The following is a 5,464-nucleotide window of genomic DNA, read 5'->3' as shown; positions in this document are numbered from 1 at the left end:
AAAAATGGGTGATGTTGAAAAGGGCAAGAAGATTTTTGTTCAGAAGTGTGTCCAGTGCCACACTGTGGAAAAGGGAGGCAAGCATAAGAGTGTACCAAATCTCCAGGTGGAAGACAGGCCCGGCTGCTGGATTCTCTTACACAAATGCCAACAAGAACAGAGGCATCACCTGGGAGGGGACACCCTGATGGAGGATTTGGAGAATCCCAAGAAGTGCATCCCTGGAACAAGAATGATCTTTGTTGGAATTAAGGGAGAAAGGGCAGACCTAATAGCTTATCTTAAAAAGACGACTAATGAGTAATTCCACCGCCTTATTTATTACAAAACTAATGTCTCACAGCTTTTAATGTATACCATAATTTAATTCATACACCAAATTCGGATCATGAATGGCTAACAATGCTTTGTTGGACAGTCCTGATTTAAGTAAAACTGACATGCTGTAAAGTGGATATGATTGTTTTTGTTTGTTTGTTTTGTTTGTTTGTTTTTCGAGACAGGGTTTCTCTGTGTAGCTCTGGCTGTCCTGGAGTTCACTCTGTAGACCAGGCTGACCTTGAACTCAGGGATATGATCTTTTTTTTAAGCAACAATTCCAGTTGTATCTCTGCTATCACTGCTCTCCCTTTCTCAAGATAGGATTGGACTTAATTAGTAATGTTTTACTTTCCGTAAATACGGGGGTGTCGCCTCAAACCTATTAAATGGCTTTATACTTAGATTTATATAACTGGGTATCTGAATATGTTTAAACACTGGGAAAATTCTATCACTGTCTCAGAAACAAGAAGATTCACCTGTGTTTCAGTTTGTGTTCATTGGCTTCTTACAGGCCACGGCTGACCACAAGGAGGCAACTGTCTCTTCTTGACAGTGCAGTTTTAATTAGAATTTCCTACATCAAGGATGCTGCCTTTTACCACCGAAAGGCATTTACTGTGGTTTATGTATGATATCAAATAAAGAGTATTTAACACTTCTTTATAGTTGATCTGTAAATTAAAATGCTTTTAGGAACAAGCAAGTTAGACCTTTTAAATTCTCTATTATCTAAGACTAAGTTGTAATTCAGAATTGTCCTTAAATACCCATTCAGAAACATAACTGGAATTTCTGTTTATGCGTGGTTGGGAATGGCACTCTTTGCCAACTTACTAAATGGAAGGATGAAAATAAAGGAGATAGTTTGTAAGTTATTATTAGTAAGAAGATAATTAAAAACAATCACAGATCATGAAAAAAATAAAATAAGAGGCAGAGGGGCAAAGAGAGGGAACTGGGGTTATTGGACTCAGACATAGTAGATTGTAAAACAAAAAGTCACTTAGAATCAACCCACCAGACAAATATAAACATATTCATATCCTACTAACAGTCAAAAACATGAGGGATCAGTCTGGGGAGACAGGTCAGTGGATAAGAACACTTGTGCAGGCATGAGGACGTAGGGTTGAGTTCTCAGCCATGTAAAATGTTGGGCATGGCTACACACACCTGCATACCCAGCATTGGGAGGTAGAGACAGGTGAATCCTGGATGCTCATTGGTCACACCGTCTAACCAGAACAGTGAACTTCAGAGGACAGGAATACAATGAAGAATAGAATAGAGGAAGACGCTGACCATCTTCCGCTGGCCTCTACATGCACATGTGCATGGTCACACAAACCTGGGCACTCACGTGCATGTATCACACCCAACCCCCACACACTAAGAAGACATAAGAAATTTTAAAATATGAAGCAACCCTGCACCCATGTTCAGGCATGGTGAGAGGTTAATTAACCTCGGTGAGTTCCACACAAAAAAGGCCTAAGTCAGTGGGGATTTGTTGAGAAGACGGTTTTCAGTTGGAGAAGGATGTCGCATGAGAAAGAACAGGGTACCAAGGACTAAAATTCATTATATGCATTGATAAAAAAAATGTCAAAGAAATACACTTTTAAAATTTGAATCAGAAAATGACAGAAATGAAGGGAGAAAGGGACCATTCAACAGTAGCAAATTCTTCAGTTCTGCATTGTCAACAGAGGATGGAACAGCCACTCGACAAGTTTTAACAAAACTGGGGCTAAAGAGGTGACTGGGTGGTAACGAGCACTTGCTTGGTTCCCAGCCTTTCTCTATCTCTAGCTTTGGGAATCGGATGCTCTCTTTGGGCCTCCACAGGTACTGCATACACAGTGTACACTACATACAGGCAGAACACACAATATACACAAAATCAAAATAGACTCTTTAAAAAAAATAACAAAGAAACAGCACTTAGGAGGCAGAGGCAGAGGCAAATGGATCTCTGTGAATTTGAGGCCAGCTTGGTCTTCATAGCAAGTTCCAGGACAGCCAGGGCTACACAGAGAGGCTATGTTTCAAAAAGAAACAAACAAAAGACTGACAGAAAACTGGGTGTGGTGGCACATGCCTTTAATCCCAGCTCTCAGGAGGCAGAGGCAGGCAGATTTCTGAGTTTGAGGCCAGCCTGGTCTACAGAGTGAGCTTGAAAAACCAAATAAATAAATAAATAATAAAATAAAATAAAATAAAATAAAATAAAGACTGACAGATACTGCTTAGGATATTCTACCTCCACCCCCAAAACAGTGGGACAGAAAACAGTGGGACAGAAAACAGTTGGACAGAAAACAGTGGGACAGATATTCCTCCCAGCTCCTAAGAAGCAGAGGCAGGTCTATCTCTGTAAGTTTGAGGCCAGTCTAGACTACATAGTAAGTTCTAGGACAGCCAGAGATATAGTGAGACACTATCTTAAACAAAAACAAGAGACAACAAATCCAAAACTACCCTTACAGTGAAACCTCAAACACAGCTAGCACCAGCAAAGCAGTTAAACCATAACATAGTCACAGAGTAAATGCTACCCAGCAATGACATTGAATAAACTACAAGCACATGCAACAATATAGATGAATCTCAAAAATATAAACACAGCCATAGAAGCCAGATTCAAAGCCTGCATCTGCATGGTTCCATTTACAGTGTATAAAGCTTAGCTTTGGCAGGCTTAATCTGTGGAATGAGAAGTGAGAATACCATTTACCCGAAGGGGAACCTCAACAACTTCTAGAAGGTGGCTTGAATGGGTCTTCATGGTGCTCATAATGTATGTTCATGCTTCTCTCTCTCTCTCTCTCTCTCTCTCTCTCTCTCTCTCTCTCTCTCTCTCTCTCCCCTCTTTTTCCCTTCTTCCCTTCTTCTTCCCTCTCCCCCCTTCTCTCTCTACCCTCCTCTCCTCTTTCTAAGTTGTGTGTGTGTGTGTGTGTGTGTGTGTGTTGCTCACAGAGGCCGGGGGAGAGCATCGAGTGTTCTGCTCCATTACTCATGCTGACAATTTGAACTCAGATCTTCAAGCTTCCCACTGAGCCATCTCCCCTGCCCCCGTTTTGTTTTGTTTTCTTTTCCAGTGTTGAGGATCAAACTGAGTGTCTTGTGCATCCTAGGTAAGAGCTCTTCTGCCGAATCCTCCTTCTGGGTCCTGTTTTCTGATTCTTCCTATCATTCTCTTTTACATTTTGTGAGTGTGTGTGTTTGTGTGTGTGTGTGTATACTCAGGTACTATTGTGAAGGTTGGAGATTGTAGAAGTTAGTTCTGTCTATCAACTGCATGGTTCCAGGTGATCCCAGGCTTGGTGGCAAGCACCTCTGTTGGCTGTGCTGTCTCCAAGCCCATTTCTTATTTCTTGATATGGGTGTTGATTAGACGTTTGTGTTGTATTTTGTGAGCACGCATCATATTTATGATTTGTACACTTTTATGCCTTTGTATTATTGTTACCTGAAGTTTTAGATTTTCAGGGAACTGGAGAGATGGCTCAGAGGTACGGAGGACTGGCTGCTCTCACTGAGGACCTGGGTTTGGTTCCCAGCATCCACACAGTCTCCTAACTGTCTGTAATTCCAGTTCCAGTGAATTTGATGCCCTCTTCTGACCTCCATGAACACTACATGTATGAGGTCCAAATACATACATGCAGGAAAAACCCTCATATATGTGAAATGAAAATTTTAAAAATGTTTCTTTTTAGTTTTAAAATTTCAGTATATTTTGAAAATAGATCTTTGACTGCTAAGATGACCTGAACTAGGGAGAGCACTTCTTGATGCTGTTCAAATTTTTTCCCTCAGCTGTGTATATATCATTCTATTTCTTTCATTTAAAATCCTTGCTTCCCAAAGAACAAGCCAGCTTGCCCATAGTAAGCATTCTTAGTATAAGTTTTATACTATTTATTTCTACTATTGCTTCTCTTAAGGAGGAGCGGGTCCATTTGTCTGTGTATCGAGGCGCTTTGCTGCCACCTGCTGGTCAGCTGTCAATGAATTTACATAGTACAATGTTTGCCCAGTGAATGGTCCCGGGTGATGTGCCCTGCAGGACTAGTCATTGGCCATTTTGTGATGAACCCTGAAAATAGTGGGGTGTTGATGCTCTGACCCCCCTTGTTACTGTTGGTGCTTCTCCCTACACAAGGTGTAGATCTATTGTTGGCAGCCCTCACCAGTTCTTCTCGTATGTTCCCAATTAAAATCACAAGTTCAAACTTTTTTTGTTTGTTTGTTTGTTTTCGAGACAGGGTTTCTCTGTATAGCCCCGGCTGTCCTGGAACTCACTTTGTAGACCAGGCTGTCCTCGAACTCAGAAATCTGCCTGCCTCTGCCTCCTGAATGCTTTGCTGGGATTAAAGGCGTGTGCCACTACGCCTGGCTTTTGTTTTGTTTTTTGAGACAGGGTCTTACTGTGTAGCTCTGGCTGCCCTGGAACTCACTCTGTAGTCCAGGCTGGCTTCGAACTCACAGAGATCCCCTCGTCTTTGCCTCCCAAGTGCTGGGATTAAAAGAATGTGTCACTATGCCCAGCCAAACTTGTTCTTTGTTTTTTGAGACAGGGGTTTCTCTGTCTCTGACTGCCCTGGAACTAAATCCTGAAATCCTGAAATCCTGTTCTCTCTCTCTCTCTCTCTCTCTCTCTCTCTCTCTCTCTCTCTCTCTCTCTCTCTCTCTCTCTCTCTCTCTCTCTCTCTCTCTCTCTCTCTCTCTCCACCAGGCTGGTCTTAAACTCAGAGATTCTCCTGCTTCTGCCACCCAAGTGCTGGGATCAGAGGTGTGCATCACTTTTAATCTGATGCTACAGTGCTGGATTTCTTTTAGTTCATTTGTCAGTTTTCTGATAAAAAAAATCATACAATATATTCTGATGATGCCTCTCCCCTCTCTCAACTCCTCCCAGATCCTCCCCACTTCCCTACCCACTCATTTGTAGCTTCTCTCTCTTTCCTTCTCCTCCTCTTTCCCCCTCTCCAAAAGTCAAATAAAAAAGAAACGCCCCCACACAAAAGAAACCAAAATATACAAGCAAAAGACCAATAAGATGAAAAAAAAAAGCTCAAAGCTATATGAAACAAAAAGTCTACAAAAATACTATTCAATTTGTTTTGTGTTGGAC

General features: G+C 41.7%; 1 pseudogene; it reads left to right on the top strand.

Annotated features, from left to right (window-relative positions):
• Window positions 1-304, top strand: LOC110319338 (annotated as a pseudogene).
• Window positions 305-5,464: the final 5,160 nt, after the last annotated feature.

The sequence above is a fragment of the Mus pahari genome, chromosome 3, assembly GCF_900095145.1.
Source record: "Mus pahari chromosome 3, PAHARI_EIJ_v1.1, whole genome shotgun sequence".
Lineage (NCBI taxonomy): Eukaryota > Metazoa > Chordata > Mammalia > Rodentia > Muridae > Mus > Mus pahari.
The sequence above is the reverse complement of the archived record's forward strand: the minus strand, read 5'-3'. Positions and strand labels throughout refer to the sequence as shown.